The sequence below is a fragment of the Arachis duranensis genome, chromosome 4 (assembly GCF_000817695.3).
Source record: "Arachis duranensis cultivar V14167 chromosome 4, aradu.V14167.gnm2.J7QH, whole genome shotgun sequence".
NCBI classification, from domain to species: domain Eukaryota; kingdom Viridiplantae; phylum Streptophyta; class Magnoliopsida; order Fabales; family Fabaceae; genus Arachis; species Arachis duranensis.
Window position 1 is genome coordinate 116,642,959 of NC_029775.3, and position 13,750 is coordinate 116,656,708.

Genomic DNA, 13,750 nt, shown 5'->3' on the forward strand with positions numbered 1-13,750 from the left:
CATTAAACTCATTTCAAACTCACTAGTCATGAGTTTTCTAAACTCTTCACACAAGGACTCATTGGCCGATCCAAACACAATGTCATCCACATAAACTTGAACAAGAAGTATATCATCATTAGATGCTTTAATAAATAAAGTAGTGTCGGTGGTACCCCTTTGAAAATGGTTTTCCAACAAGAAGGCACTAAGCCTCTCATACCAAGCTCTTGGAGCTTGTCTAAGACCATAAAGAGCCTTAGTTAGTTTAAAAACATAATTTGGAAACTCTTTATCCTCAAAACCGGGGGGTTGAGCCACATACACTTCTCTATCAATAAAGCCATTAAGGAAAGCACATTTAACATCCATTTGAAACATTTTGAAACCCTTATGGGCAGCATAGGCAAGAAGCAACCTAATTGCTTCCATTCTAGCTACCGGAGCAAAAGACTCATCAAAATCAATATCCTCTTCTTGATCATAACCTTGGGCCACTAATCTAGCCTTGTTACGTACAACTTGTCCATCCTTACTAAGTTTATTTTTAAAAACCCCATTTAGTACCCATTACTTTCTTACCATCCAGATGGGGTACTAGTGTCCAAACATCATTCTTGTCAAATTGAGCAAGCTCCTCTTGCATTGCTTTAACCCATGATGGGTCTTCAAGAGGGTCTTCAAGAGTTTGTTTGACATTGTTAGGCTCCATTTGTGACAAGAGAGCAAGATTGCTAGGTTCGGTTTGCCTTTTGGTGGAGGATCTTGTGGTTACACCTTGAGAGGGATCACCAATGATGAAGTCATGAGGATATCCCCTCATGGACTTTCATTCTCTAGGCTTTCGGATAGATGTTGAGCTTTGATGAACTTCTGGTGGTCTCACTGTTTTAGTTTCTCGTGTCTGCTCAGGAGACAAAATGAAAGTTTCTCCTTCGATCTGACGAGATGAAACTGGGCTGACAGATTCTTCATTTTGCACAGATTTGGAATTTTCTTTACTTGTTCCATCCTCTTCACAATCTGAATCATTATCCTTTACAGTACTGGGAATTAAGTTAGAATCACAAAAAGTAACATGTATGGATTCCTCTATGGTTCTATGCTCTTTGAGATAAACTCTATAGGCCTTGCTTGTGGTGGAATATCCAACAAATATTCCTTCATAGGATTTTGGATCAAAATTTCCAAGGTTTTCCTTATTGTTAAGTACAAAGTATTTGCATCCAAAAACATGAAAGTACTTAAGATTTGGAGGGGTTCCTTTCCATAGCTCATAAGGGGTTTTCTTTAACTCTTTTCTAATGATTGTTCGATTCAAAATATAACATGCTGTGTTCACAGCTTCAGCCCATAAAAATTTAGGAATCTCATTCTCACATAGCATAGCCCTAGTCATTTCTTGAAGGCTTCGATTCCTTCTTTCAACCACCCCATTTTGTTGGGGGGTTCTAGGGCATGAAAAATTATGAGAAATCCCTAAGTCATCACATAATTTTTCAAAGTCTTGATTTTCAAATTCTCTTCCGTGATCACTTCTCAAATGAGCAATTTTCAAATCCTTTTCATTTTGAATTTTCTTGCAAAGGGTGGAGAAGGCATAAAATGCATCATTCTTATGAGCAAGGAAAAGTACCCAACCAAATCTAAAGTAATCATCTACCACCACAAGACCATAGTGTTTACCTCCTAAACTTTGAGTTCTAGTAGGACCAAAAAGATCAATATGTAACATCTCCAATGGCCTTTTGGTTGAGATTCCATCTTTTGATTTAAAAGAGGATTTTACTTGTTTGCCCAATTGGTAAGCATCACAAGTAAGATCCTTATCAAACTTGATGTTTGGAATTCCTCTAACCAAATTCTTTTTGACTAGCTTAGAAATTTGGTACATGCTAGCATGACCCAACTTTCTATGCCAAAGCCATTTTTCAGATTCAAGAGATGTAAAGCATGTTACATTTTGTTCCTTTAAATCCTCAAGAGTTAATCCATACACATTGTTGCATCTTTTAGCTTCAAATAGAACATTCCCAGTTTTCTCACAAACAACTAAACAAACAAACTTCTTAAAAATAACTTCAAAACCCAAATCACATAATTGACTAACACTAAGTAAATTATGTTTCAAGCTATTGACAAGGAGAACATCATTTATACAAGATGAAAAGTTTTTACCAACTTTTCCAACAGCCACTATCTTTCCTTTTCCATCATCACCAAAAGTGACAAGTCCTCCATCATATTCATCAAGCTTTATGAAGAAGGTTGTCTTTCCGGTCATATGCCTAGAGCATCCGCTGTCTATATACCACATATTTTCCTTCCTCTTGGATGCTAGGCATACTTGATCTACATGATTTGCCATGAGACAAGGCTGTGACTTAGTTTCAGATTCTTCATCACTGACCGAGTCATTTTCTAAGTCTTCCCATGATGCCATCAGACCCTTCTTCTTTTCTCCTTTTTTCTTCTCCTCCCTTTTTAACTTTGGACAATCAGATTTGTAATGCCCCATTTCCTTGCAATTGAAACAAGTCACTTTGCTAAGGTTTTTCTTCATTTTCCTTGAGCTGCCGCCTTTTCCTTTGAACTTCATCATTTTCCTAAATTTTTTAGCAAACAACACAAATTCATTTTCAGAGGAGTTATCACTGGATTCATTATCCAGAGGGTTAGTTACAGAAGAAAATGCAATTCCTTTCTTTTTTGACTCTTTTTTCAAATAAGTGTTTTCAAAAGTAAGAAGGTTTCCTCTCAAATCATCAAGTGTCATGGAATCAAGATTACTGCTCTCAGAAATGATTAAAGCTTTTGTTTTCCACTCTTATCACAAGCACAGAATCAGAATGTGTTACTCCCATAGCATCCAAGCCAACAGTGATGGTATTGAACCGTTCGAACAGTTCATCAATGGATTCTCCTTCCTTCATTGTAAACATTTCATATTCTCTGTTTAACATGTCTATCCGAGTCTTCTTTACAATGGTGGTTCCTTCATGAGTGATTTGTAATTTATCCCAGATTTTCTTTGCTGTTGTGCATCGTGATACCCGTCGGTACTCCTCGAAGCTGATAGCACAGTTGAGTAGATTTATGGCCTTGGCATTTAGCTCCACTTTCTTCCTATCTTCTTCGGTCCAGCTTGCTTCTGGTTTAAGAGTGACTACTCCTTCAGCACTTGTGTTAGTAGGAAACTGTGGTCCTTCTAGGATGATCTTCCAAAGCCTGTAGTCTACTGCTTGCACAAAGATCTTCATTCTCTCCTTCCAATAGGTATAGTTTTTCCCATTGAAAAGAGGAGGTCTGTTGCTTGACTGTCCTTCTGTGAGATTGTAGGACACCAGATTTGAGCCACTGCTTTCTGCCATGAGGATCTTTTCTCCAAGCTGCAAAGCTTGATCTCTTTGAGACCAAGCTCTGATACCAATTGATGGTTTCAGTGGCTAAGAGAAGGGGGGGTTGAATCTTAGCCCCCTTTTTCTTGATTACACTTTCTGGTCTTTGAGGAGACTTTTTTGTTTTTGTCTCGTCCCTAACCACGAGACTTTTTACTTTTGTTTCGTCACTTGGCACGAGACATTTTTTATTTTAGCTCCTGTGCAGCAGAAACAGAAATAAAGAAGTAGAGAGAGAAGATTACACCCAGATATATCCTGGTTCAGCTGCTAAGTGCAATGCAGCCTACATCCAGTCTCCATCACAACAATGATGAAATTTCACTATAATCATCCAGATTACAAGTTGTAAAGTGCTAACCCAACTTACAAGGGGATTCCCACAGAATCATGAAACACAACATAGATGAACAAATGAACTCTAAGACATCTATGGCTTTTTCTCTCTTGAATCAAACCGTGACTGTTCACCCCTTTTATAGAGAAGTGAAGCCTTCACAGTTGAAACACAAAACCGAGCTTAGCTTATTTTCCTTCAAAAACATATCCGGTTCGGCCACACAGAGAGAAGAGGTAACTCATGCAAAAACCAACATGCAAATACCTCTAGTCCTTCCTTGGTCATCACTCTTCATCAATCCGAGCGCTCCATCCTTGGCTTCCTCTCCAAGATGGATTTCTGGCCCTTGATGCTTCATGATGATGATGGCTTCATCTGCTCCAATCTCTGCCTCTTCCATCACTTCGCCACTCTAGCTACTTCCTGTGGTGGTTGAGCAGAATCAGAGACAAGCCATGCCTCCAAGAATCTCCTCCTTGCTGGCCGAATCTCCTTCTTTCTTTTTGAGTATGAAGGATTCGAGATTACCTCACCAAATCTTACCACTTTTGGTGATGATCTCAGCCACAGCATACTTTTCTTTTGTTATGTTTTCTTGCCATCATTAGCTTGATGGTCTTGAAGCACGCATCTTCTTTTTTCATTCGGTTGCTTAACATAGCTTCCATTGTTTCCTGGATAATGACCGAAAAGAAGAGAAGAAATAGAGAGAGAAGAAAGAGAAAAGAAAAGCAAAGCTATGAGTGTTATGATAGATAAATTAATTAGGTGCATTTCTCCATGCTTTGTGTAGTAGCGTGTAAGCTATCATTAATTGCCATCATATCACTTTGACATTTTCTCTTTCATATTTTCAAGGACTGCATTAACTTTACTTGATAAAATTTGAATTCCACCACAAGTTAAAGTGTGAAGTCTGTTGGAACTTGGAAGCATGCAACCAATTTGCCTTCTCTTTAACTTGGTTTCGGACCAAGCTTGGAAACATTCATAAAAAATTAATGTTGGGCTTGGTAGCAACAAAATTTAATCTGGCCCAATTAGTAACATTTGCTTTCCTGATGAATTTTTTGGATCATGCATTGAGCAACTAGAAAGCATGTTCAACTTGGGCTAATAATAATAATGGATCAATTTGGCCCAAGAAACATAAAGATCAATTCAGCCATATTCATCATATTTTATCAAAAACAAAGGCTGAATGTGATTGGGCTTGCACCAGAAATTTGTTTTTCGGTCCAATATTAAAACCTGCATCACAAAATTATTAATTAACACATATTTAATGAAAATCAAATTAATAATTTTGTAATTGAATATTTCAATAATGTTTGTTCATCACAAATATTAATTTGGAGTTTTTCAAACTCATCACCTATAACCAAGAATAATTTAGATTAAATTATAAAAGATTTATCTCTCAATATTATGATCGCTATCACAATGATAAGTCTCTAAATTTAATCAAAGACTTTATTATATTAACATTTTAATATAATAACAATAACAAATTATTTAATGCGTAATTGATTGGATTGTTGTCATACTACTTATTTCCAACAAAATATATAAATTAATTACCAAGAACAATCAAATACAAGAACAAAAAAAATAGGGAGAAACAAAAAATCCAAAAAAAAAGCCAATAGCAATCCAGAAATAAGAACAAAAACAAAATCAACAATAAAAATTAAAGAATTAGGGATTGTGATGAACAACATCAAATTCTTTAAATCTAACAACAACAGATTCAGATTTTTTTTAAACAAAAAGAATGAAACTATATCTTATAAAAAGCATGGAGGTTGCCGCTGCTGCTCTTGGAAGTTGCCATAGGTGTGGAGGTCGCGGTTGGCCGCTGCTGCTCTTGTTGGTTGCCGTGCCGTCAGGGTGGAGGTCACCGTCGAGGCGAAGAAGGTGTGTGACCATTGTGTGAGGAGGAGGAGGAGGAGGAGGAGGAGGGTGTGTGTTGTGATGGTGGAGTGAAGAAGATAGGGTTTGGAGTTAGAGAGGTGAGAGAGTAGGGTTAGTGAAATAAGGGTAAAATTGTTCAAAAGACGATTTTAATACCAAATAAAATGTTAGGGACGATTTTAAATCTAAAATAAGGTTAGGGACGATTTTGATTTTAACTCTAAATTTTAGGGACCAAAACAGTATTTATTCCTAATATTAACATAGATTTTATTATAATTTTTTTTGTTTTTAATTTTAATATGGACTTAATTATTTTAATCAATATGTTCATGAAATATAGAAGAATAAAATATTGTATTTGATTAAAAAAATTAATTTGTTGCAAATAGGATTGAATAAAATTGGGTGTAGAACTTTCGAATACGAATAGAGTTATGGATTTTTAATTTACGAATATGATAGAGTTAAATTTAAAAAAAAATTAAACTTACAAATAAAATGATAAAAGAGTCTAAACTCTACCCTTATCAAGTATCAATAGCTGATATACTTACTTTAAATTTCAACTTTTAAGTAAACTAGCCATTATTAGAAGTGACAATACAGCTCATTATAAAATAAACATCCTAATTCAGCCTAATAGATTTGCTAAAGAGGAATTGAACAAAAACAAAACTACCAAAAGTCCACAAGTACTTCCATAATAAGTTAATAACTAACATTTAATATCTCCCCGAAAATAAGTTACATCAGCAATAAAACAAGGGTAAGTTTCACAATCACACCCACATATCAAACACTATTCAATATAGGTGAAATGTGAAAAAACATCCTCTTCCACATACTCCACCCTGCAGCTACAGCAGAAAACCTAATCAGGGGTAAAATATGCTAACATTTATACTAACAATTTTTTTCATATATTAACTGCATCACTAAATGTTATTGGTCTCCTCTTTTTCAACACAAGATACGGTCTACTCTTTTGCCTGAAAGATACGACCAAAATTACATGTCAGATAATATTCAAAAATCAAAATACATATAAGTGTCAAAGAGCAGAACTATACATTTAAGTAACATAAAATAAAATGCAAGTATATATATAAAGCCTAAATACATAATAAAAGGGCCGTATGACGAACATGCATGTGTAAAAATTAAAAAGTGAAAAACATGAATAATATTTTATTCATAAAACTAGGTCACGCAGCAATAAAATATATAAAAAACCAAGCTTCACATCCATATATACCATCCAATCAAAAAATATAAATAATAAAATTGTGAAAGAATACAAAAAAAAAAAAATAACAACAAAATTTTGTCTTACTAGGTGAGGTCGGCTATATGAATCAAACGGTGCCATTATATTCTGTCATATATCATGTTTACAGAGAAACCGTTTACATGTAGATCTCATTTGACCACCTTTTGGATGGTCTTCTTAGGTCTTTCTATGCCTTTCATTCCTTGTTCATCTTTCATCTCATCCACCCTTCTAACTGGGTGTTCTGTCGGTCTTCTTCTCACATGTCCAAATCACTTGAGATGCGATTCAACCATCTTTTCCACAATGGGTTGCTACTCCAACTCTCTCTCTTATATCTTCATTCTTTATTTTATCTAATCGCGTATGACCACTCATCTATCTCAACATCTTCATCTCTGCCACACTCACCTTATGTTCGTACTCCCCTTTGGCCGCCCAACACTCCGTACCATAAAGCATAGCCGGTCTTATAGCAATGCGATATAATTTACCTTTAAGTTTTAAAGGCACTTTTTTGTCGCATATAAAACCAGATGCACTCCGCCATTTTGACCAACCTGCCTGAATCCTATTATTTACATCATGTTTAATCTCTCTATTATCCTGTATGATGCACCTAAGATACTTAAAACTTTTAACTTTTGGTAGGATGTTTTCTCCAATCTTCACCTCTATAATAGGATTTTCCTTTCTCAAACTGAACTTACATTCTATATATTTCTTCTTTCTACGGCTTATGCGTAGACCATACACTTCTAGAGTTTCTCTTCATAAGTCCAACTTCTTATTTAGGTCTTTCCTTAACTCTCTCATAAAGACGATATCATCAGCAAAAAACATGCACCATGACATAGACTCTTAAATGTGCTCTGTGAGTACTTCCAAAATTAATGTAAAAATTGTGAAAGAATAATAAAAAAATGAAGAATTTTTATTTTATATGATATACAGAAATAATGCTACCTATTTATACTAAATTGATTCTGAATTTTAAAATAGCTAAAATAACCAAATTTTCTAAATGATTCGATTAAAAAAAATAAACATAACAAATTTAGAAAAAGGATAAACATAACAAATTTTATTTTTAGAAGAAAAAAAATTACCTGAAAAAATGGTTTAATAATAAACAGAGTGAGCTGAAAAAGCATCCTCTCTAAACTTCATCGATATGCACCTAATCTACAATACATGTAATTACTTAACAAATATGATACTTATTCTCAATAACTGAATTATGCACTTATCTCACTTGAAATAAATAACTATGAAGATCTTGCTTGCATCACACGAATTCATGATCAGTAAAATTCAACATGTGCAGTGACGGCAACAGGTAGCAAATATTCAGAGTAACAAAAACGCTAACCATATTAATATATTATATACGAAAAAATGCTACTTGTAACTTTTATTCAGTCTTTAAATTTAATATTTTGTTATTTTAATTTTTTAATTAATCATATTTTTTATTTTTAAGAAATCACTTTTATTTTTAATAGTTATCACTATAAAATTTGTAACCACTTGTAATACATTAATTCTTAACAAACTAAACCATAAAATTTGTAACAACTTTTCGTATACTAATTTCTAAAAATCAGTGGAGTTTTCAAAATCAATTAAATTTACTTCAATTTTTTTATTCAAAATATTCAAAATTTATGTCAAAAACACATTTAAAATTAAATAAACAACATAAATACATTTAAAATTATATATTAACACATTTAAATTATTGTCATTGTAGTTCTAAATTACATATTAAATACAGAAAAAATTAAACTCAAATACACATCTAAAATTATAAGAATACACTTTAAATATTTTATCAACACATTCAAAACTCATATAAAAAAATTTATATATGTACATAATAAAAAATAATGATATCAGAAAATGAGAAAAAAAAAAACTCTATATATATATAGAATAATAAAAAAAATAATGATATCAGAAAATGCAAAAAAAAAACTCTATGAATCTATCCAAACTTAAGGTACGGGTGAAAGAGAATCAATAGCCTTAGACGAAAAGGAACGAATAAACATTATATACAATAAACTATACTACAATTAAATTAGTATGTATTTTGGTATGAAGTGAATGAAGAAGTAAATTAAAATGAATTACCAGCGGCACCAGTGACGAGAACTCTAAGTGGTTCCACCATTGTAACAAAGATACCTGTTATGAGGAAGCTCACTACTCACTAGTGTTACCGCCTAGTGCGTGATCACTACAAAAAAATTTTAAAATAGCGACCGATTTTAGCGATCAACAAAATTGGCCCCTATTAACGACTAATTTTGCGATCAATCAAACTTTTTTAGGATTTAAAAAAAATCAGTTGCTAAATCGGTCGCTAAATTTAAAATAGCGACTGATTTAGTGACCATCTACTCATGATGGCTAAATTGGTCGTTAAAATAAAAATTAGTGACCGATTTAGCTATCAATGACAAAGCCAATCTAGTAGGTCGCTAAAATCGGTTACTATTTTTTTAACTTAGCGACCGAATTAGTAAGCAAAACAAAAACAAAATTTTAGGGTATGTTAGTGGCTAAATCGGTTGCTATTTTTAATTTAGCGACCGATTTTGCGACCAATATAAAAACAAGCTTAATGATGGTTGGTCGTTAAATCGGTCGCTAATAAATTGGTCGCTAAATAGGTCGCTAACAAGTTGGTCGCTAAATCGGTTTCTAAGTGTTAAGATAGCGACGGATTTAGCGACCAACTATAAAATGCTAGTTTTAAAGCATTCAGTCGCTAAATTGATTGCTATTTTATAATTTTGCGACCGAATTAGCAACCAACTTAAAAATATATTGATAAAATAATTGGTCACAAAGGTAGCAGTCACTAAATCGATTGCTAAGGATTAATATAGTGACCGACAATTTTAGTGACTAACTATAAAATCTTAACATTATAGCAGTTGGTCACTAAATCGGTCACTAATAAGAAGCAGACAAGCAAAAGGGAAATCAAGATGCTTCAATCTCTACAAGATGCTGTCTTAACCCGAGATGATGAAGATCTTGAATCAATCCTTGAAGAACAGTCAGAAGCAGATGAATACACGAAGTACATGCTTCATGATCCTGAAGATAGTTCTTCTGATGATGACTACAGACCAATCCACTGTATAGCACCTGCTCCACCTCAACAGTGGATGACAGAAGAAAGGTGTCTAGGAAGCCTAGGTTCCAAAAGAATTGATGGAATCCAACGACCCCACTTCAAACTCAAACTTTTGGCATCCAAGTATGATGTGCCAAAAAAGGTCGTAGCACTACTTGATACAGGATCTTGTGCAACTGTAGTCAGGCCCAATCTGTTACCTGATGAGATTTGGGCTCCTCATGACAAGATCTACACAACAGCCAGCCAAGGAAGATTTACCATTGACCATATTTCTAGAGGAAATGTTGGGCTACAAATATTTCCTGAATTGGTGATTTGGCTGAAGGTTCTGGGAAGCTACCTCCCTGAGAAAGATGTACTGTTTGGTTTTGATGCATATTACCAAACGCAGGGGATGTCAATATGGCCTGAAGGTCTGAAATTTAAAAGGAAGTTTTTGCCATTTCTCGAAAACAGAGGCATTTATGAAATCAGCAAGGCTCCTCCAGACTATGAGGCAATCCAGAACAGGTTACTAAAAGCTTGTTGTGACAGTCATGACAAGTTTGATCACCCTCTTCCTTTATGGAAGAATCAAGAGTTCTTCATTCAATTGCCCTTCAAGAAGAATGAAGACATCAACCCTACCAAGGCAACCCACTCAGGAATGAATCCTGAAGATCTGAAGTTAGCAAAAGAAGAATGCGCTTCGTTACTGAAGCAAGGTTTAATTGAACCAACAACCTCCAACTGGGCATGCCAAGCATTCTATGTGGAAAAGAGGTCTGAACAGATCAGAGGAAAGAAGAGATTGGTGATTGATTACAAACCCTTAAACCTCTTCTTGCAAGACGACAAGTTTCCACTACCAAGGATTGACGCCATAACCCCTCGGCTTAGTGAAGCTAAACTTTTCAGTAAGTTTGACCTCAAAGCAGGATTTTGACAATTGGGTATCCATCCCAAAGACAGATATAAAACGGGCTTTTGCATACCTGATGCACAGTACCAATGGACTGTCATGCCATTTGGACTAAAGGTAGCCCCATCATTATTCCAAAAAATTATGATCAGAATTTTTGAGCCCATACTCCATTCAGCTCTCATCTACATAGATGACATTCTGCTATTCTCAAAAGACGGCCCAACTCATCAGGCCCTTCTGATCCAATTTACTGAAATTGTAGAAAAACATGGAATAATGTTATCTCAAAAGAAAAGCCTTATTGGTCAAGCCCAAGTTGATTTTTTGGGAATGACTTTCAATAATGGGTTTTTCCAGCCTGGAGAGCACATCTCAAAGGAACTGTTAATTTTTCCTGATGAACACCTGGCAACAAAGCAGGTCCAACAGTTCTTAGGCATCATCAATTACATCCGTGACTTTATTCCGGATGTGACGAGACACACAAGCCAGTTGTCAAAGCTACTAAAAAAGCAACCCCCACTATGGGGCCCTGGACAGACGACAGCTGTCAAGTACTTGAAAGAAGTAGCACAGAAACCCCCACCATTGAAGATTCCTAGCAATGGACAACGCATCCTGCAAACTGATGCTAGTAATAACTATTGGGGAGCTGTTCTCCTTGAAGAGATTGATGGAACAAGACACTACTGTGCGCATGCTAGCGGACAGTTCAAGGAGTCAGAGAAACACTACCATGCTACATACAAGGAGATTCTTGCAGTCAAAAGAGGAATCGAGAAGTTCAGCTTTCACTTGAGTGCATATCACTTCATTGTGGAAATGGACAATACATCTTTTCCATCCATGCTGGAAACCAAAGGGAAGATACTACCAAACTCACAACTTCTAAGATGGAAAGATTGGTTTTCACGCTATAAATTCACAGTAAAACACATCAAGGGAAACCACAACACCATAGCTGACTACCTTTCCAGACCAACCAAAGAACCTCCACCCAAAGTTCTTCATATCTTAACCATGAATAGAGCTTCACCACCAACCTTCCCTCTTCCAGATTGCCCTCAAGACCACAAGTTCTATAGAAGAGAACCTGGACCATTTCCTTTTTCCCTTCGACCTAGGACTGCTGCTGAGGTCAAGACCCTATCTGAAGAATGCCTGTTTTACTGGTTACACAGGCTCCTCCTTGTTACTCAAATCACAGCAAAACCTCAACATTTTCACCCGAAAACACCTTATCATATCATACCCATCATCAAAGGTGAAATTCCTGAAGAAATGCTGTGGTTCATGTGGGCGCTCACTGTTCAGTATGATTGCGCCATCATAGTTCCTGGAATTGCTATGTACAGGTTCCTCTGTGACAAAAGCTTCTCAGGAACGAATCTTGAGAAACTTCTCAAGATGTTTGCACCTATTCCTTTTTGGAGAGGAAAACTTTTCAGTGCACTTACAGACCATGACGTTTGGAACCTCCCTGATAAGCTGAGACACAGGTTTTATTATGCCTTTGTCTTAAGAAGGCTATTTGCTTATCGTAATGAGATCCTTTACACCAGAAATAACTTTAACATTGTTGGTTATTCAAAGATATGGCCAACAGATGAGAAACATTGTCTCAACAATCTGGCCAAACATCTCACCTTCCACAACAATCCTAATGTTGAAGTACTCACAGGATCCATTGAAGGACTCTCACTTTCATCAGAAGAAGAAGCCTCCTCTCCCAGGATTATACAAGAAGAATTAAGCGAGTTCCAAGCCAACTTTCTTGCTTCATCTGTGACTTATCCTACCCCGCCACTCCACCAGAATGAACACCCATGGAATTCTCCTCTTATAGATCAAGACACGTATGGCTATGGAAACATTGAAGACGAAGAATCAGGATCAAGGGTCTATCCACTACTGCCAAGTCCAACATATGAGGATGCTGGGATTGAAGATGGTGATACTGAGGATCAATACACAGAAGGACCACATGACCTTGTGGACGACATTGATGAACATGAGCCCATTACGAAATACAGATCGTGAAGAATGGGACCCAACAACAACTATGATGTCCCGAAGTAATTATGGTATTTTGTCTTTTATAATCATGTAAAATATGGTGTGACAAAAAGTAAGTTTGTCCTTTTGTGAAATAAAGTTGTCATGATGTAACCAGAGATAAGATTCCTTCTTATCTCTTAGTAGTGCAGTCCACGTGTCTGTATTTAAATAGCTTGCTTAAAGTTGTTTGTCCTGTTGTAATGATGGATAAGATTCTCTCTTATCCTCCACTATCCAAGAGCCTCTATATATAGAGTGCTCTCCCATTGTAAAAGGGGAGAACTTAATCTTTCAATATAACCATTGTAAGATATTCACCATGAATACTCTCTAAATCTCTCTCTCTCTCTCTGAAATCTTGAGTCTCCAATATGCTTATCTTTGTTTACTAGTTTCACGTATGCTCTAGGCTTGCCTCGTTCTTGAGGATCCTGCCTATCAGAAATGAAACTGATCCGATCCATGAGAAGTTCCAGTATTGGAAAGAAAGAACATATCGGCATCCATGACGCTCTTGTCATAAGGTCCCTTGAATCCCCAATTGAGATGAGTTTAGTGGGAAATCGGGATAGAGATGACAAGAGGTATTGGTCCCTTGGTATGTTCTTTCAGAAGTACGTCTGGATGCACCCCGTGGTATCACATCTCAACCCTAACCCTAAGCTCTCCCCTCAGTCCTCACACTACAGCATCCCTCTCACCGCCTCCCTCACTCTCCGGCGGAGTGGAG

At 35.9% G+C, this 13,750-nt stretch overlaps 1 protein-coding gene across 3 annotated transcripts in view; it reads right to left on the minus strand.

Moving 5' to 3' along the window:
• LOC107486380 (receptor-like protein EIX2) overlaps window positions 1-13,750 on the minus strand; it is a 102,145-nt gene that overhangs the window by 28,648 nt on the left and 59,747 nt on the right. Inside the window, exon 2 of one of the 3 annotated variants that reach the window (XM_052260407.1) lies at window positions 6,610-6,623. The exons of the other annotated variants lie outside the window; for them this stretch is intronic. The gene's annotated coding sequence lies outside the window, so the exon portion shown is untranslated. Of the gene's footprint in view, window positions 1-6,609; window positions 6,624-13,750 lie in introns of those variants that run through there. 3 annotated transcript variants of the gene reach the window in all.